The sequence below is a fragment of the Poecilia mexicana genome, unplaced genomic scaffold (genome assembly GCF_051168715.1).
Source record: "Poecilia mexicana isolate PSO_F unplaced genomic scaffold, ASM5116871v1 scaffold_13, whole genome shotgun sequence".
NCBI classification, from domain to species: Eukaryota; Metazoa; Chordata; class Actinopteri; order Cyprinodontiformes; family Poeciliidae; genus Poecilia; species Poecilia mexicana.
In genome coordinates this window covers 18,062,948-18,084,604 of record NW_028263382.1, presented here as the reverse complement: position 1 = coordinate 18,084,604, position 21,657 = coordinate 18,062,948, and the positions used below count along the sequence as shown (strand labels likewise).

The 21,657-nt window shown below is 36.6% G+C and overlaps 1 long non-coding RNA gene across 1 annotated transcript; it reads right to left on the bottom strand.

Annotated features, from left to right (window-relative positions):
* Nucleotides 1–1,558: 1,558 nt before the first annotated feature.
* Nucleotides 1,559–20,718, bottom strand: LOC106925569 (uncharacterized). Its single transcript, XR_015764972.1, has 4 exons — nt 20,605–20,718; nt 19,158–19,714; nt 15,921–16,009; nt 1,559–1,998 (listed from the first exon to the last, which is right to left on the bottom strand). It is a non-coding gene; the product is annotated as an uncharacterized LOC106925569 (long non-coding RNA).
* Nucleotides 20,719–21,657: the final 939 nt, after the last annotated feature.

The following is a 21,657-nucleotide window of genomic DNA, read 5'->3' as shown; positions in this document are numbered from 1 at the left end:
ATACCTCTGAAACATGGGGAGGGAGAAGGTACCACCAAAGTAATTTCAGAGGCAAATTTCTGATTCAAATGTCAAAGTATATCTTAAAAAAAAAAACATTGCTGAAGTAGCACCCAGTCTTTCGCAGCGCATACCAACTGCCTCCGATCACTGTAACAAGCAGGAGGCATAGATACCATTGCTTATCAAATACAAAATAAAAATATTTTAAAAATAGATCAAAATTATACTCCAGCAATACGGATTTCGAGCTGCCTAGAAAAAGTGGTGCAGATGATAGATGTTTCCATTTTCCATAAATTGTGCAGCCAAAGATGTCTGCACAGGACAGTGTAATGCCACTGGAATACTGTCAATATCTGTGCAATTAAATGAAAACAGAAATACAACTAAACTTAAATATTGGGCCACTACACTACTTAAAAAAAAAGATCATTAACAGCCACCGGGGACCATAAAACACCCATTGAGCCAAAGAGATATTGAAGGAAAAACAAATAAAAAGTAATATCCATCCAACGGTAATGCATAAGAGTTGTCCCCGAACATCAAAATTCTTTTACAGACTTGCATGCAGCGTATTTATGTTATAATCAATTATTACAGCCTTACATTGGTTTGCGATGTTGGGTTCAAGTAGGGGACGTCCCCCTCTCTGACACAGAAAGAAAGATGGGTTGGATTGGGTCAACAGAGTCACCGTGCATGCTCTGAGAGAGGGCAGGCATGAGGCTGAGGAGCTGGGAATGCAGAGTTTAATACGGCTGTTCAGAGCTCTGTTTTGATTGATTTTTAAATGTTTCATTTCACTATGTTACTGTAGCACAATGTACACTTAGTTAGATCAATTGCATCATTATTAATATCATTGTTGCTATTATTTCTCCAGCACATGGTTTTTGACTTCATCTTTCCTTTATGAACACTCCACACCAGTAGCAAACACAAAATCCTCATTCAAATGAGTTTTTGCATTATTTTTGATCAGGAGTTGTTATCCAGTCTCTTTTATTGCTGAATAACGAACACAGTTTGTTAGATTTTCTAGGTTCTTTTCTAAAATTAAGGATAGACCATAAACCAATCTTATCTTTACAAATGAAATTAGCTGTTATTTCCATAGTTCATCTATTCAAAGGCTAATTTAAAGGCCCATTGCCTTGATAGTCTATTAAAAAGCTCAATCTTTAACCCAAAAAATAGGAAGAAGCTTAAGAACGTCAGCTAAATATACAACAGAAAATGTGTTTAAGTGAAAGATTCATTTGACAAATTCTATCTTGATTCTTGTAGTTTAATTTGTTAGGGCCTCATCATGCCAAAGTCATTTTTTTTGGCTTTAAAAGTGTAGCTTTGCTCTTTAAAACAGGTAATCGAAAACACAACATTTGTGACCTTATAGCTCAGTTCCATACCTAACCTTCTGTGCCATTATACTCCTATAACCTAAATAAACTCTGCTGAACTACCACCACCTCTACATTTACTAGAGGTCATATAAGAATAGATAATCTGAACAAAATGAAAGCTTTCTCCTAAACAATATGGATGTCACACAGATGATGTGAAAAAGTTTATTTCACTCTTATTTACGTTCATAAAAAAAAAAGAAAAATATCTACATTTACTGAATAAAAATGGAAGAAAAGGGAAAATAACTCATTCTCATTGGCAACGCATTAGGATGATGGACAGCCAGTCTTTTTTTTTGAGCTAAATAGAAAGTGACATTTTTGTTTATTTCTCCCAGGCCTGCATATCTACTGTTCAGACACAGAAAGGTTTGAAACGCCAGCGTTTGTGAACGTAAGCGTGTGTGTCTGTGCCTCTGCATAAGTGTGTGTTCAGCAAGTAAGCAGCATCAATTTGTATTTTAAAATTAGTAAATCACCCAGTTGTCTTTCAGGGAAGGACATCCACTCAATCTTTGTCAGTCAGATGATTCTCAGGAGATGCGAATCTCTGCCGCCGATGCCCCAGATTTCATTCCAATCAAGTCTGCAAAGTGGAAGAGCAGAGGTCTAAATTAATGGAATTAAGGAGTATGGTGAGATATTAGAGGGAGCTACAAGAGTGACAAGATCTTGTTTTCCTCCAGAGCGCTTTTTAACAAAAGGACACTTGTTGGGAGACACGCGATGCTCATGGCATTTTGTTAATTTACATTTCATTTAGAGTAAAATGGGAACCTCTGTGGAAATTTGTTTTGAAATCATTTTATATTTTAATTAACTTTTCTTTTTTTCCTTCGTGCTCTTTACTGATAGTTCAGAGCCTCGTTTCCCAAAACTATCTTAAGGCTACAATGTTAATATAATTTGATTCAAAAGCCTTTTGAAGCATAAGAAGCATTTTCCCTAATGGATCACAACTGATGATGCTCTTACAATTAATCTTAGATTAACTATTTCCAACTAGGCCCAAAATAGAACACCGCAAGCCAAGTAGTTCAAAAAGCTGCAAGAGAAACAAAAAAGAAAAAAAAATTAAAAATTAAATGTCTTCACTCGTGCCGTACTTTTTATTTTATACCAATGCAGTTAGCTGAGTCATATATACAAAATAGGCATTTATTTATATAAAAAAAAACATAAAATAAAAGAGATTTACTAGCCACCCCAATTCTAAATTTAAGTATAGTATATCCAATGACAGTAATTACATTCAGTCCTTTTACTTTTTGAATAGTGTAATATTTTCTTAAACAATAGTTTTTTTTGTTTTTTTTTTTGTTTTTTTTGGCTTACTGTTTAATTTCTTGAAGCGCAGACAGTGCAGGGCTACAAAGATCCAAGAAATCTGTGCTATTTGGCGTAACTAATGTAGCTGAAAATTTGACTGCATTGGACAGATTAATGTGATAATCTAAGGTGACTGCACGGTCTTGCAGGCACAGATATGAACCAACATAATTCTGCTCAGAGGGTTTCAGAATCAAACCTGGGGCTGGAGCCTTTCCCAGGAGTCACTAAGAGGTCTATATTCTATGGAAAACATACATTTAACTGGGCTATGAGTAGATAATAGAATAAATTTGCTCCATAAAAATGAATCCTCCCCAGTCTCCCTCGTGTTGTGCCCTTGCTCCTCCTCTCAGTGGTTCGCTCTGTGCTTCAGTCTTAATTGGCAGAGACCTGTGTTTGAATGCAGCCTTGTAAAGTGTTGGGAGGTGAAAGCGAGGAGGTAGGGGAGAAAAACATGAGAGACAGTGGAAGGATGCTTGCGCTTCGTTCACGCGTCACTCGCCTCAGTTTCTTCTCTCCCGAATCATATGACCTTCTTCTCCTACACAACATGGGTTTTTGGAGCTTCATAGTTACGCTGTTGCAGTGAGACAGCGCTCAGCAGTGATGGGGAGTTTGTTTCTTGTGGCACGACTTCCTAACAGCTCTTTTATTATAATCTGTAGCCTGATGTATTTGCTTAACTTGACAAATAGGTTAAATTCTTTTGCATTTCTTGTTTTTCATGAGAAGCCTAATCCATGCCTAATTTTATGCATTTGTTCTGTTGCAAAAGCAGGCATTCTTACTTTTGTGTAATATTGTAATCAAACTAATGATTTTTACTTAACATGAAAAACATGAACATAAAACTCACAGAAACATAACCAAACTGACTAACAATACAATATTCTTAGTTCATGTTGGCGTAAAAGAAAAAAACAAAACAAAACAAAACAGCCTGAATGGGCTGATACGCTTTCTCCTTCTAGAATTTGCCATGTTGTTGAGAAGGCTCTCCGAATGACATTTTACTGTTGTTAGAATGTAGAAAACTCTAATTTTACATGCAGTTATTCACTCCAAGAGCAACTTCTCTGACAAATGAAAACCATACAAAATTAATAAATGCAAAAGACATGAGAAATAATCCCATGTTCAACTGTTACCTCTGTCCAGCTTTGGGAATGATTCCCTCTGACCAGCAGTGTTACAGTCTCAATCCAAAATAATCATCCCATGTGATAAATTTCAGCAGACTTTGATAACTTTCTGGTTCTAATTGTCCCTTCCTCATTAACCTTCATCAGGAAAACAAAACCTGTCAATTATATTCATCAGTTGTCTTTTTAAAGTCAGACTTTTTGACTTTTAGGAGAAATAAATCCAGCATATAAAAACAGCAAGTCTTCTTGGAGCACTAGTTTATATGATGATTTCTAGTTGTGTACTACACTCCACATAGTTACATTTAATGCATTGTGCTTTTCTTCTTTTCTATCCCACTCAAAACCTGTTGTCTCTGAGTCTTCATTTTCCTCCACCAAATATAGAAATGCTTTGAAAAATACATTGCAGGTCATTCTCATGGGAGAAGAATGGAGGAAGGACATTTCTGCTGCCTTTGATGACGATAAACATTGTCTGGACATTGAAGATCTGTCTATTCAAGTCAAACACGTCACCAAACCAGTTAGCTCCCCAGTTGGGTTGAGCACATTGTGTTTGAGATGTCATACAGCCACTGAATATGATGTCAGCATCAAACATACACTGCACAGATCTGCTAAAGTTCACATTTAAACAAACTAATGTGAACTTTGGCATACAAAATTTCAAAATAGGGCAACCCATAATCTGAAAAATTGATACCTAGATTTCAAAAGGTACTTCTAAAACCAAGTCTAAAATTCTTACTGGCCTTAAATTTGACAGTTTTGATTCATCACCTTTTAAAATTTTTGAAACTGCAGACCCATTGTGGGTGTATGGTAACATCCTACCTAGTGCTCAGAAAAAAACTTGGACAATAGATTTGTTTCATTTTCACCAAATCCAAATGCCGTCCTTGGCATGCAAAAATATCCAGGATCCCATTAAATCCCCCAAAATTATCCCTGGCAAAGCAAGAATTCAGGCAACAGATCTAAGAGCCCCATGCAAGAATAAAATCAAAAACAGATTTGAAGGTTGGTTGATAAATAAGTCACAGATTAAACTCCTCTAAACTAGATTCCAAATTATGATCTTCAGAGCCTTTCAAGGCTAAAACTGAAGCTCCCACACAATAAACATTGATTTTGCATCAAGCAAAACTGCATCTTTGCTATTTGCATGAAGACAGAGAACACACTTCACACTTTCAAAACTGTGTATTGAAATGAAGAGCTTCTTTATGAGAGGTACATGGCCTTGCTTTTAAAAGCTTATTTGAAAAGTGCAAAGCAAAAATGCAAAACAAAGTCTGGAGATGACTGTTTTCCCTAGACTTTTTTTTTTAAACCAAGATTCCAGCTGCTGTTTACTTGTGCTTTCATGCGCTGTTTGATTAGGTTTAAGCCCTTAAACCACATGCTGATGTCTAGGCAGTAAAACGTACTTAAGGAAATATCTTATCTTTTCTCAAAATAGAACCTTCTTATGCCTGTCCCATGTTAGAAATGTCCCATCTTACTGTGTTCAAACGCCACCATATCTTTAAAAGCCACAATTGTAGTGCAGGATTAGAAGACACCTCCAGCTGAAACAATTTGCTTGTTGGAAATCACACACACCCACACACACACACACACAAAGCAAAAAATAAATAAATAAATAAAACAATTTATTCTGATCAGCAATGATAAACTGATTTCTACTTTATGCCTTCACATGACTGAGCTGTGCAACACTTAACTTTCCATTATTTATCTTTCTTTGCTGCACTTGTCCCACCTACATGCTACACCAATTGCTCTCTGTGGGATAGCCCTCTGCTGACTTTGCTGATATAAACCTAAGACATAATTATGCCTTGAAATAACGTTTAATTCTAGCTGCATGGCAAGAGCTAAAATAAGGAAACAGCAGGGTTCATGGGGAACTGAAACAACTTAAGCTGTAAATGCACTCAGAACTGGGGTTGCTGATGGATAACAAAATACGCCTACGGACACACGAGGACAAAGTTGTTTGCATCACAGAAGTAACTTGAAACTGACAAAGGTAATACTAAATAAAACATTTACTGAAAATTAATCAATGGAAATCAGACATTAAGTCTTTAAAAGAACTAATGAAACACGCCTGGGCAAAAAATGATGGCACCACTAAAACAATTTAACAAAAGGGGACGTGTTATACCAAGATGTGTCGTTGGCATTAGAGGTGTCTTCAAGCTTATAATCAGTCAGTCTACCCATTTAAAAAAAGTGACAAGTAGTCATTTTGCTGTTTTGGCGGCATGGTGTGTACAACACTGAATATGAATCACAGGAACCAAAGGAGAGAGTTGTCCTAGGAGATTAGAAAAAAAAAAAAACATATGCAAGTATGTTAAAGGTAAAGACCATAAGACCGTCTCCAAGCAGCTTAATGCTCCTTTGAATACAGTTACATTATTTTAAGAGAAGGATTCCAACAATTTTGACCATGTGTTTATGATAATATTCAATTACTGATCTTTATGAATGAGCTCTGTAGTGCATGCAAGTGTTTTATTATGCTGTAAAATTTCAATATGTTTTAAAGTGTGATATTTTATGAATGACACTGAATCACAGCACAATAGGAGTCTTTTTTTTTTCCACAATGGGCATCGTTATGTCCTTAATATCCAAATATCTAATGCTGGATTCCAGTCTATCAGAAACTACAGCATGACACTACATGTCAGTCACATGTTTATCGTAGGCTGGAGAGTGATGTTAAGCAGCTCATGAGTCAGACTAGAACTCCTAAACAAGCATGTCCCTTTGTTTCAGTAATCTGACCAAATGTTGTTTCCTTACCAAAGTGCTCAGCCTGCTTAAGTCTAAAGCTCTTTTGACTCAGTCAAATTCTCTCTGCTTCATTGCTGGCTGACTGGCTTATTTGACTTTTCCTCAATTTGAATATCATCTTCAGTGCACCGTGGAAAATAGGTTTTTACATGCAAAACAGGGCTATAAATTTGTTTGCCTTGCTCATCTAGAGGACAGGTAAAGAGCAGTGGTCAGCAGCATGCACCTCAAGAAAGCTTGTTAAGGGTCACAGGGTTTTGCATAAGTCAGGATTCTTCCTTGTAAGGGAAATGAGTACTTGTTGTTTCACATCTGATATATTAAGCCTGCACCTTTCCTACCTTGTTCATTTGGTGAACTATGGATTTCACCTCATATCATATGTCAGCAGGAGAAAAGTCAAAATAAGATGTACAGAAAGAATTTGTTTAACAAAATAAAAAGGTTCTAAACAACATACTCATACATCATAGCATGCTATTTTGAATTAAGATGACATAAACATGGAAATGGAGTTTTTTTTTTTTTTTTCAAAGAAAGTAAATTGCTGAAATGCAAAAACAAAAAAGCACCGTTGCTGATTCAGCCAATAAATAATATTCAGTTAACTGGGCTGTAAACGTTTTGCCAGTGGTCCTAATTGAAAATGCAGAAGGAGCCTCAAAGTCTTTGCATCCCAAATGCACCAAACTAAGGATTTGCCTTCATACACAAATGACTCCAGAGAAAATGTTGACATCATAAGAAAACGATATGCAAGTCAAGCTACCTTAAATTTAAATTGCATTACAACACAAACAGGCTTTTACATGTCCAAGATCCCTAAAGGTACACTACTAGTTTAAATGGTGTAAGACGAAATTGTTAACAAAATACTGTATGGAGAAATTCTCAAACTTCAGGGTTCAAATCTGAAATCTAATTAAGAACAAAGGTCCAGCAAAACTATTGAACAGTAAATCTCTTATTTTCTCATTCAGTAACTTACAAAGAGGATGATTATCACTTTATGCCTACAATACTGTATGACCCTAACACTCTCTAATTATTTACAGTACAAAGTAATTAGCAATCCTAATTTCTAAAAGAATAATCAAACCGCTAAGGATATTCAAAAATAAAATAATTTCCAAATATGCCAGCAGCTGTTCACACTAAATAAACAAGAAAAATCATGGCAAGTTTATCTGAACTTTGAAAAAGAAAGTGACTTACAAGGGAAAATTAAAACTTTTTTATGAAATGTATCCAATTTATCTGCAACTGGTTATCTTTGTACAATTATCTAGGAAGATTATCTGTTCCCAGTTTTTAGATTGGGTTGCTAGCAAACACATTTCTAAGCGTTTTTTAGTCTTAGAAAAAAATTATTTTTTTCTGCCTATAAAAAGGACAATATTGTGATACTAGACAGTATCCTAAGTGATTGGGATACTGTCCCAATGACTGGACAGTATCCCAAACCAGAAGGAATAACAGTAAAAAATCATCCGAAAACAATATTTATAAACAAAAGTCTACAAAAAAAATAAAAAATAAAAAATCTGAACTAACAGAAATAACATTGCCATTGCAAATTTCTGTCACAATGAGGCACAATTCTGGAATCAAAATAGATATTCCAAAAATTAAACCCACGCTTGTCACAAAGTATTATTTTTATCAACAAAACTCAAAGTTTGTCTTTTCTTTCGTTATCACCACTGAAGCTCAGCTTTATAAACTTGCACACGACCTTGCCAGGGCTGGTTCAGTTGGGCACACGTAAAAAGCCTTAGCACACTTTATAAAGCATTTTCTAGGGATCTGTGAGAAACTGTAGTGTCTGGTTTTGCCTCGTCTGCTTGTAATGGAGTGCTGTTTTTCTTTGTTTGGGGAGTAGTTTTAGGCAGGGGAACAAGATGACATATGTTTTGCCTGACGGTACCTGAAGGGCAATACACAAAATAGGAACCTCAGCAGGAGTGGGATGACCCTACATTCCCCAGAGTCCTTGCATCTGTGACTCACACCTGCTGTCCTGGTCTATAAGTGGACTTAATCTTACATGATATCTACTGTTGTTTCTCTGTATTTTTCCTTCCTGTTCTTCACAGTTTCCTATTGGTCGGAGACCTGTGGTATAAGTTGGAATGGTAGCTGGAGCAACTGTGTACAAAGATTTCACCCAATAAGGAACTGTGTCAGACTGTAATCATAAAATTAAGTAGCCTTAAAATCAAGCAATGCATGGACAGATCTGTTGTCTTTAGTCGGAGATGTTTTGTCTGCAGTCTCTTAGTCATTACTTTGAGTAAGAGATTGATGTATGAGCTTTTATGACGGGAGTGCGACCAGCTGCCACCACAGACGAAGCAGTGCAAGAGGATATGTTGTGGAGCGAACAGTATTTCTTGACATAAAGAAAAAAAAAACAAAAAAAAAACAAACTGCTGCCTTAAATCAGATGCAGGGCCTGTCTGAGTAGTAATGATGGTGCGCCGCTGTATAAATGTTTTGAACCTATTGAAAAATGAGGACAGAAAGAGATGAAAGGAGAAGCAGAGAAAAGAAGACGGATATCTTGTTGTTGAACTTGCACAAGAACTTCACTAAATTCTGTGAAAGTCTTTTTTTATTTCTAAAGCATAAGAGTGATAGTCAGTGTTGTCAGTATTACACTGAGATTAATGTTTTTTATAAGTTCCAGTTTTTTTGTTATATGCTTACAAAAATATATACAGCTGCACCCGACCGTGGCTTACATTTGCATAGTTATCCTCATCTGTTGTGGCTTATGACATGGATGAAAAGGCTACCTAGCCAGGGCGCCATGACCTGGGGCTCACCGCACAGCACTTCTCATTTGCACCTGGACAAGTTGTCCATTACTTATTTCCATGTCTTCAGGTAAGACACTGTTATGTATATATAGTGTAAAATATACACACATATGAAATTTGAGTCCAAGAACTCAATATAAAAACATTTAATTTAAAAAAAATTTTGTTTAAAAAAAAAATTTTACTTTATGCTTCCTGATCAAATACACATATTTTGTTATTCTGATTTTTTTTTTTTAAATAGTAAAGGCTGATGGAGAATTTAAATTTTATTTTAATCAATTTCCTACTTTATTGCTTCTTTCATTGTAAGAACCCAATTTGTAGGACTGAAGAAACGAAAGTGAAGTAAGAAAGATAAGAAATGTAAATAAAAACTATTTGTTTTTTTTCCCTTTTACTTTTTTAAAGAAAAATTTTATTCATTTCTATCCAGTCTTTTAGAGAAAAAATAGTGCCAGTTTGAAACCGCAGCTGCTACAATGAACCAAAGGAATTACATCTTTGCTATAGTTTTGTCAGCACCATCTACGTTTTACACTAGAGTGAATTTCCATTGTTCCTCCACTGTAAGAGCCTGGCCTCTCTGATCAGTTTTATCGCCCAGGCAGTAGATAAGCATGTTAACTTGATTAACTTCTGAGCTAAAGCTTAGATTGCTGACTTGCTGGAAAATATTTAAAACCTCTGTCAAATCAAGCGCTCTGGTAACCTGAATGGTGAAAGTGGTGAATTAACTGCTTACAGGGATAGCCGGAGCTGACATGCAGGCAAAGCTGACATAATTTTTTTTGAAAAGAAACTCTCCTATTACCCTTTCTTGTTTGGACTTTTAACAGCAGTAGCATATCTGACACCATCGTGTTTTCCTTTAAAGGATTTCTTTCTGCAATTAATAAAGGCAACATTAAACTGACTGTACGACAGAGAACATAACTTTTTTCCTCTGCATGACTGCATATTTTTCAAGAGCCCAAGAACTCTAAACATGAGGTAAAACACTATTCTTTACTAATGTACTCTGTTGGATTACTGCAGGCTCTTGCACGTACATTTCTCTTTGCGAAAGTATTTTTGGATTTGTTAATGCATTTATGTTTTAATGTTTTTTGTTCCTTAACTGAATGCACAGCCAAGGCAATTGCTTTCCAGCTTGCCTGCACTAAGGAATTACTCGGTCTTGATACTAGGCTAATCACATTTTCAAAGTAATAGAATACGCTCTGGTACGAAGGATGCCAACCGTTTCTTTAGCAGGTGTGGGCAATCCTGTTAGATGCTGTTTGTTTTATACCTTAACCTCTTTTTCCAATAAATCACTTTGTTTGTACAGCTTCCCAGGTTTTTCACAGCCTTTTCTGCCAAGATTTTGTAAATACATTAGCAGAGGAAAATGTAAATGTATTGGTATTCTGGGATCCATCGTTTATTTTGTTTTAAGAAATATGTCACCAACAGGTTTTATTCATTTAGTTATTTGTTTGGCAAGATATTTTTCATGGTAGAAATCATTCAGCATTGATTTTAGTAAAATGCTTTAATTTAGGAACAACATTTATCCAATTTAGAGTCCATACCCAAAGATTCCCTTTGCTGTGGATGAGAATTTATTTAAAATCTACAATTTTAGAAATACTTTTTTTGTTTTGGGCACAGCACATAAACTAACTGAAGTATGGGGATTGCAGTATCATGCTATGGTGCTGTTTTGCTGGAGGAAGAAGTGGTGCACTTCATAAAATAAATGCCATCATAAGAAAATAACATTATGTGGAAATATTGAAGCAACATCTAAAGACAACAGCCTGGAAGTAAAACCTTTAGCATAGTTTGCTTTTTGAAATGGACAATCACCCTAAGTATGCAGGCAAAGTTGCTGCAAAGTGGCTTAAGGGAAACAAAGTAAATGTTTTTGGTGAAGTCATCACAAAGCCCAGATCTCAGTCCTATGGAGAAGCCTTGGGAAGATCAGAAATCTGAGTTGGCTTACAAATTGGACTCAGTTACACCAGTCCTGTCAGAAGGATATGGCAGATTTTGAGCATGCTGTTGTGAGAAATTTGTAGAAAGAAACCCAAAAGGTTTGACCCAAGTCAAAGAGTTTATAAGACAGTAATGCCTGATACTGACCAAATGTATGTAAACCTGTGGATTTGAGGAAAGTTACAAAAAAAACATCTCTAAAAATGTTCTTGCCAAGTTTTCTGGCATTCAGGAAAATATAAATTTTGGTAATTGTAACTATGCTAAAACAAGAAAAGTTTGGTCTCATTTAATTCAAGACGGTGATAAAAAAAAAGTGTATGTCTTTTTATACGGTGTATATATTTATCTCGACTGTGTATTCTAATTGAGGACAATGCAACGTAACAGTCCGGTTTTACTTTTGGCTTTTTATTAGTAGAGGTTCATCCCTCAGAGTGCCTTCAGAAAATATTCAACAGCCATCTCCATTTTTCAAGTGCTGATGACTTATTCAAATAGATAATTTTCCCCTCAGCATAGGAAAGGGAAAATAAGATGATACTTAGGAGCTGAGTGACACTTCAATTAGCCTCTTCTACACCACTACTAATAATCAGATTGTGAACCATGTAAAGAACAAGGCAGGTCATTAAAAAAATCCTGAAAAACCTACAAGATTTACCGTAGGCTCCAGATTTAGATTGATTTTGCAGACAGCTAGCGGAGCTGAACCTGCTCTTGGCTTCCTTGGAGGAAATAAAAGCTATCTTTCAGTAATTGCTGAGAAAACTGATATGCCAGTGTCAGGGATGCTTTATGTCTGTGCCCTCTAATTTTGTTCTGCCCTTTTCTCAATTGCCCATCTCTGCGCATTGGATCTTCATACATGTTCCTCAGTAATATGCACCCAGGTAACAATATTAAGTTGGTACAGTCTTAACAGTAAAAATAAATTATAAAATTTTTTATCAGTATTAGGCCTAGTACTGAGCCATATTCAAAAATTAATTAGCTATGTGCACAATAAAAACAACCATTTCTGCCACCATTTCTGTATTTTCAAATATGATAATTACAACAAATCACCAATACAAAATCTCCCCTGTCAGTGCTTGAAAGAAAAAAAAAAATAGTTTCAGAGCGGCTGTGGTATAAGGTGAAATATCTAAATGCAAAAGGGATATGTAGGAGGCAGGCAGGTGACAAAGGAGAAAAAAATGCATATACAGGTGCTGGTCATAAAATTAGAATATTGTGATAAAGTTCATTATTTTCCATAATGGCATGATAAAAATTAAATTGTCATATATTTTAGATTCATTGCACACCAACTGAAATATTTCAGGTCTTTTATTGTTTTAATTTTGATGATTTTGGCAAACAGCTCATGAAAACCCAAAATCCCTGTCTCAAAAAATTAGAATATTATGAAAAGGTTCTCTGAACGAGCAATAAAAATAATCATCTGAATCAACAAAGTAACTCTAAACACCTGAAAAAGATTCCTGAGGCCTTTAAAAACTCCCAGCCTGGTTCATTACTCAAAACCGCAATCATGGGTCAGACTGCTGACCTGACTGCTGTCCAGAAGGCCATCACTGACATCCTCAAGCAAGAGGGTGAGAAACAGAAAGAAATTTCTGAACGAATCGGCTGTTTGCAGAGTGTTATATCAAGGCACCTCAGTGGGAAGTCAGTAGGAAGGAAAAAGTGTGGCAGAAAACGCTGCACAACGAGAAGAGGTGACCGGACCCTGAGGAAGATTGTGGAGAAGGGCCGATTCCAGACCTTGGGGGAAGCAGTGGACTGAGTCTGGAGTAGAAACATCCAGAGCCACTGTGCACAGGCGTGTGCAGGAAATGGGCTACAGGTGCCGCATTCCCCAGGTCAAAGGTCAAGCCACTTTTGAACCAGAAACGGCGGCAGAAGCGCCTGACCTGGGCTACAGAGAAGCAGCACTTTGGACCACTGTTGTTCAGTGGTCCAAAGTACTTTTTTCGGATGAAAGCAAACTTTGCATGTCATTCGGAAATCAAAGTGCCAGACTCTGGAGGAAGACTGGGGAGAAGGAAATGCCAAAATGCCAGAAGTCCAGTATCAAGTACCCACAGTCAGTGATGGTCTGGGTGCCATGTCAGCTGCTGGTGTTGGTCCACTGGGTTTTATCAAGGGCAGGATCAATGCAGCAGCTATCAGAAGATTTTGGAGCACTTCATGCTTCCATCTGCTGAAAAGTTTTATGGAGATGAAAATTTAATTTGGTCTGGAATCGGCCCTTCTCCACAATCTTCCTCAGGGTCCGGTCACCTCTTCTCATTGTGTAGCGTTTTCTGCCACACTTTTTCCTTCCTACTGACTTCCCACTGAGGTGCCTTGATATAACACTCTGCAAACAGCCGATTCGTTCAGAAATTTCTTTCCGTTTCTCACCCTCTTGCTTGAGGATGTCAGTGATGGCCTTCTGGACAGCAGTCAGGTCAGCAGTCTGACCCATGATTGCGGTTTTGAGTAATGAACCAGGCTGGGAGTTTTTAAAGGCCTCAGGAATCTTTTTCAGGTGTTTAGAGTTACTTTGTTGATTCAGATGATTATTTTTATTGCTCGTTCAGAGAACCTTTTCATAATATTCTAATTTTTTGAGACAGGGATTTTGGGTTTTCATGAGCTGTTTGCCAAAATCATCAAAATTAAAACAATAAAAGACCTGAAATATTTCAGTTGGTGTGCAATGAATCTAAAATATATGACAATTTAATTTTTATCATGACATTATGGAAAATAATGAACTTTATCACAATATTCTAATTTTATGACCAGCACCTGTATTTGACACAAACAAGACCAAAAGTGCTGCCAGCACTGGGAATCCAAATCCACAAAACTCAAGACAACCACAAAGGCAGACACAAGGAAGAAATGAGACAGGTCTGACATCTGTGAAGTTACATTGAGACTCTGGAAAATGAACAGGGAAAACCAAGGAGTAAATATGCAAATAAATATGGTGATCAAAAGATGAGACGCAGTTGACTGGGGACATTTGAAAATACACTGACAGATACCAGCAGAACGAAGTATAAATACAAATTAAGCAAAATACGAAAGGAGGCCAATACAGAAAAAGACGGGGCCCATTACTGAGATGGTGCACAACTATTGTACCGTTATAAATGTCAAAGAAGATCTTGGGTTTGAATGGACGGAAGGAACTAAAATAAAAAAAATAATCACTCAACCTTTGGATGAAAATAACAAAAACATGTCTCTGATGTTACAAAGTATGCTGGTAAGTATATATAAAACAACTGTGTCTTACATAAAGATATTCATGAGAAACATCAAATCTGTTGGTTTTAATCAGCTTCTGTTTTGTATATTTTCTGAGGATTGGGATGTATATTTTGAAGCAGTACCACCAGTATAGCAAACTGCACTGTCTCCATCAGATGTCTCCATCTGCAGTGCTTAACTTTTGTAAAACACTTTTTATATTTTTTTTTTTTTTACATAATTGCAACAACTATGTTGTGACAGGATGGTATGAGACGGATAAGAAAGCTCTTCTGCCTTCTCCCAGTGCTATCCAGAAACAACCAATCGGAGCCAAGAGGAGGGTCTTTGCACTGTGAATCACTACTCTGTCTAGCGCTGCTCATCCCCCCTCCTTGCTCTCTGCTACACTCCAACTAGCACACACCAATGACAAACATTTTTTTTATACTTCAAACTTGAGACTAAATGTGATGTTTGAATCATATTGCATTTCAAGCAAAATGTTTTCTTATAAGAAAAAAAAGAACTGAATTGTTTTTCTCTAGCATTTTCTTTTTCATACATTCTACCAGCTAATATAACTACTAAAGAATGAGACAATTTTTATTTGATTAAGCATCAGAATAATCAAAAGACTAATCAATTACTAAAATAATTGTTTACAACAGCCCTGGTTATAATTGGCTTTTTGCTTTAATCTTTGAGAAGCACTTGCTTCTGTACTGACACGATGATGCTCATGGTATAGAATTACTTGACATCCTAAAAATAATCGTATTGGTATGAATAATTTACATTTTGCAATTTTCACACTCAGGTCCATGTCTGACTCCCTCCTATACACTCTGCCCACCACCAGATCTTTCAGCAGCTCTCATCCACAACTCTGGAATGCCCTCCCTCTGGATGTTGTACAACTGAAAACCAATCTTATACTAGCTTATTCAATACCATTGCCACATTCATACTTTCACATTCACCCTCTTGCTCATTTTTGTTTGTTATTTTATGGATTTTGTCTTTTGCAAAATCTGACAATTTTGCCTTTAAATGTTGCTTGCAATATACCGTGACATGAGATTCTGTAAATAAATGTGTTAAATTAAAGAAGCTGATGTTTTAGACATTCTAAAAACAATCACGGAAGTCTGGCTTACCTGGTGATCCGATTGTGCAGCTAGAATATCAATGGTGCATGCAGACAAACGGGTGATTTTCAGCAAAGGCAGAGAAGTTTTCTTCAACACTGAAAAACAAGTCAGATATTGATAGGGGAATAGAGATTTGTCTCAACAAAAAAAAAACTACTCAAGTAGGACCTTACAATGAAAATTCCCATGAACACTATATTTAAAATTTATTTTAGAAAATTTAATTAAAAAAAAAAAAAAAAAAAGCTCGTCTCCCACGTGTCTACAAATCAGCTTGGCCTATTCTCTGTCTCATTTTAATTTAGAAATTAAATAAAACAATGGTGGCAATAATGAGTTCCTAGCAGGATCCTTAATGAACTGAACATTAAATTAGCTGTATTATACAATTTTGAGTTTTGAGATAAAGAAAAATAGTGATTGGTTCTTATTTTCCACCTAAAAGTGTATAATGGTATAGTGAATGCATCTGCATTTAAATCAAAATTTTTAAACTGTCTGATATGGGTGCATTCTATGGGTGGAATGTAAGACAGATATAGCATTCAGCTAGGATAAGGATTGCAACCTTTCAGGAAGGAATGTTTTTAAGCAACAGCACCAGGCCATAGAGGAGAGGGAGTCCGGCTTAAATTCTGCCACAGCAATTTTGCAGGCCTTAATATTTTCTGTGGGTCATTTATTTTTCTAATTAAATTTAGTTATCTTTTAAAATTATTCATAAACATACAAAACAATATCACATTGGTTCAATAGGTGACACAACAGTGAACTCCAAAATTAAGGACAACTCAGTATTTTGCATTAGCAACTCTGCACACAGTGACAAACGTATAATAAAAGACAAACAGAACCCACCAACTGTCACTGCTAGAAATTAACACAAAAAGCAATTATCAGCTTTATCCCTTAAAAACTAAATATGACAGCAAAATAGATCAACAATCAAAATGAGGTTCATAAATATTTACATCTGGTTTTGCCAGGTCATTGTCCGACAGTTATTCATTGTTCATGTTTGCTCTGAAATTTTTACAAAACAGGAAGGATTTTTCAAAGAAAAAAAAAAAAACTTGATATTGTATTAAAAAAAATTAACTACAAACAGAACAAGGTAAGTATTTTAGAATAATATTGCAATAATATTAATCTATTCCTGTTTTGTGAAGGCTGCCTGTGGATCTTCCTAGCTAGTTACTGTAGGTCTCCATATTCACGGGTTATTGCAATTTCTTTAGAGGTCATTTGCTGTGGATCAGCATTATATAGTTACTTTTTTTATATAGTACAATGATTAGATTATATGTAACAATGTAAACATAGAAACACATTTCTTAGTACATTTCAGACAGAGTTCAAGGTCTCCTATTATGAGATACACCAAATATTCAAACCATGAAAGACCCCGTTGACCCAACAATTTGCTGTTATAGCATAGAAATCAGGTATTAGCATTTCAGACATAGGCGAGGAAATGTTCAACTTGGGTCTCAACAGCTTTCCTCTGACAGCATGTGCAGTAAAGTTCAACTGTTGTGATTTGAGATCAGCGTGCTGGTCATTTGAGTGTTCTCTCCTACTGTATACAGTACCATCTCAGAGGATTATGAATTATGCATTCAAACGGAGCTCATGGCCACTAAATCTGCATAAGACCATCAAAGCAACAGAACAACGCTAAGGATATCAATACAGAGAAGTATGCAAATATGAGTATTGCGAAGTGATTAAAATAACATTTGCAAGTAACAGCTGACTGTGATCTCTCAAGTATAATTTCTGCACAGGAAAGTGGGAGGAACAAAGGAGGCTAAGCAAAAATCTTCTTGACCTGCCAGGAAAAATAAGGTCTTTTCATTATCCATCACGTCATAAGATGTGTGATAACCCATCCCAACCCACGTACAAGAAAATTGCTATCACCCAAGTAGACCTCAGCAACAAAAACAATAGTCTAAGTGTTGAGGGGGGGGTTTTTTACAGGAGGGAGGAGGGGGGAAGTTGTAAATATTTAATTATTTTAGGCAAGGTCACTGTGAGAAATCAACTCAATCTCAAATCTTTTGATTTACTTCTTGGTGAACACACCAAAATCAACCTGGGAACAACCTGTTAAAATGAACATCCTATATGGAGAGCCTGGGCTCAGTTTAAATGTACTGAGAAGTTCCTCTATCTGGGGGAAACTTGAAGTAGAACCACTGCCCTTCTGAATCAAAATGATCACCACCCAATCAAAGTGCTTCCTAGTAATCTCCTTTTGGACTTTTTTTGAGTTCCACCAAGATGAGTTCCACTAGATGGACTCCTTGGGTTAGACCAAGAACTCACACAATGGACTTCATGTCCCTTGTGAAGTGTGAACACTTTTCAATCCAATTTAATTAGCTACAGTGTCCCAGGGGAGAAGGATGTCTGACTTTCCCTCAAAAACATGTTACTTCCCTTGCAGATATTTGTGTGTACAGTCAGATAGATTGAAAGTAAAGGCAGTGAATATCTTATTTAATGTTTATGTTCAACTTCAGAAAGTTCAATAAGAGGTTTACAGCCCAAAAAGATGAAAGGCAACAAATTCCTCGTCAGATATCTTTGTTACTGACAAGCTCACCTTGACATTCAGGTGTTTTTTTAAAATAATAACTTATTCACTTGTAAACTGCATCTGCCAAGCGTTTACCGTTTTACGAGACAATGCCTCGAAAATGTTCTTGAGCAGACACACAACCGTACACAAGCAGATTTTCCACTCATAAATATTTAAAGTAGTGCATTACGCCAAGCTAAAAATATACTAAGGTGCACAACAATAACAAGCGATGAGGCTAGTTAATGTGGTAAATTGATTAATTTTGTTTATATGCTTACGTGTGTCACCGTAGTCCATGTCACTGTCATTCTAAACAAATAATATGTGGGTGCTGGGGGCAGGCTCAATGAACATGCTTTCTGAACACTTCTTGGTTCACATAAATCAAAAGAAATCAATGCCAGATTGGGGATTGTGGCCTCTGTTGTGCAAATGAGTCCTGGCTTCTGAACAAGATAATAAATCCCTGCCACATTATTTCAGCTTTTGATAAATGAAGCAACATGATGGAGGGGGGCTGCAAATGAAAGCAGAGAGTATACATGTGGCTGTGAATACAGCTAATAGAACGTGTGGTGGCTTTGATAGACTAATTTGTCAGTTCTGTTCTCTTATAGTAGAACAGCGCACTGTCCAGACATTTTTGTTTTTACCCATTGCTGTTTGTTAGGTAAATCCACACAGGGTGCCGTGTTGAAATCAAATGGAGCACTGCCGCAGACATTTTCCTCTCTTGTGCTGCAGAAGAAAAAAAAAAAAATTACGACGTGGGGATGTCTTTCAGGTGGCTCAGCGTTGTGAATGCTACCTCTGGAAAGCCTGAGTTCCAGTCAAGAGTCGACCAGAAAGAGTGCCAGAGGTTTGCTATCAAATAGCATCCAGGTTTTACCCTCTGACAAATATGGGATCAGTGTCAGATTTGAGCTATGCCACAGGCAGAATTAGGGCAGCAGGAGGAAATGACTTGACTTTCCAGGCCACAGTATGTCTTTCTACTCAAGCTGGCCCTTGCATCAAGCAATGGCAGGGACAGGCAGAAGAAAAATTCCACTTTAGCTCATGCCACTGACCACCTTTGCATCCATTCCCCCATGAGGCCCTCTGCACCTCCTGATTGCTAGTGGAGACTGCGCGATTACCTTCCGTTCTCATCTATACTGTTGCCCAGCACGTCTTCTACTTCACTCAGCACCAATGCTTTGCTGTACTGCTGGAAAGGAACAAATCAGAATGTTATTCCATTTTCATTTGCAAGATCTAGACAGCTTTCATGGGTCTTAATTTCACACCAGATATGAGGTGGAGACCTTAAATAACACATTTCCAATGTGATAGTGTTCATTTACTTTGCGGTGTTTGCATGTGCGAATATGGTTATGTGCATGCATTTATGTTCAAAGAAAATTATGCTTTACAGGCCGACTTCTCCCCCCCTTTTTGTATTAGAAACCTGTGATGAAAACCGCCTGTGTTTTGTCAATATTTTGAAGTCAAGCAACAGAAAAAAACTACTCTGAAATGTCTTAGAGAAAAAATAAAATAGTAGCTTGCTGGCTAGAATTTTAACATGTTTGTACGTAAAAGAGAAAAGTGTCATTGGTGCCAATAAACCCTGAGAAAAGGTATGAAATATAAATTAATTCCTCTCCCGAGCAACATTTTTCAGTTCCTTCAAGGAAAGCCTTTCTCAGTCCAGTATTCCAAAAGGCTTCTGAGTTTTCCCAAGTGACATCATTTGAGATATCTTGAAAAGCATTTTGAATCATAAAACTGTAATTGAATATGTCTTGAATTGTTCTTCTTACTAGTCAGAATGTAAATGCAGATACCTTAAAGTATGATTCGGCATGGTCCAAATGTAGTTAGATATGCAAATATAAACAGTCATATCGAAACCCGATTTTATGTTAAACAGAATGGCTAGCAGTTTAACGGAATGCTAGCATACCATTCTGCTAACCACAGTATGCTAGCAGCGAGTACACGAGGGAGATTGACAGTGAACTTCCACACATTTTTAAATAAAAGTTACCTACTGGAGCTTTAACAGTAATGGCAGGGCGATTTGTGCGTCGCCCTGCTATTAAATGAATTACTCACCTGCTTTAAGCCAAATGTAAGCAATAGGGATACGGGGACTGAGGGAGCAAATCGCCCGCTTCAACGGGTAGCAAAATCAGTTCAAACTTCCTCAAATCGGAGTATTCGCATTGATAAAAGGGGATTTTTCCAACTCCGCATGCTGCATTCAGGTACAACTGGTAAATTACGTTGTCAAAATATCAAAACAGTTCTAACGTCATTTAGACAAAAACCTGTGATACGTTTTTAAACATATATCACAATCAAAACCAAATTGTTAAATATGTGCAAATTCTTGTTTGAACATTTCTGAACATCATTGCACACATCTTCAATCAGTTCTATACTTTTACACTTTTTAAGTTTTAAAACAAAATTCCTTTAAGAAATGAAACAATTCTTTTTTCTCTCTCTCTCTCTCTGCTGGACAAAGCACAAACAATCTGATGTTTTTATTTATCTTTGGTAGGAGAACCTGTGAAAAACTGTGACTTTAAAACCAGAATACGTACGAAACAATGATGGTAGTCCACCATTACATGCCTGATATATAAAAACGGTGCTACACATGTGTACAGATGCAATTAAATCATGTTGATTTAGTTTAAAACAGCACCTGAACTACATCCAGCCCTCAGAAAGCTGGAAAACAGCACACTGAAGGAAGAATGAATTAGCATGCAGTTAACACCACTAACTTTAGTTGTTTATTGAAAGCCTGTAAGTCTGATATCAGCCACACTCTGCCAGCGACAAATCCCAAAAACTGTGAAATCACTGAAGTTCCCAGCAGAAGCAGCTGCCTGTTTACTTCACTGTGTTCCTTCACTCCACGCATCATTTCCCTATCTATTATACTCTAAAATGTTTGCCCAAGAGACAGAGCTGTTCAAAGGTCTGTTCATTTTGTCTCTCATTTTAATGAGACAAAATGATTTTACAGTTATTGCTGTAAAATTCAGCAATAAGTGTGATACCTGACGCAGATATTGGCAATATCGTTGTATTTTTATGACTGAGATAAACATGGGAGACTATTTTAAAGGTTGAACACAAAGGCATAAGTATTGA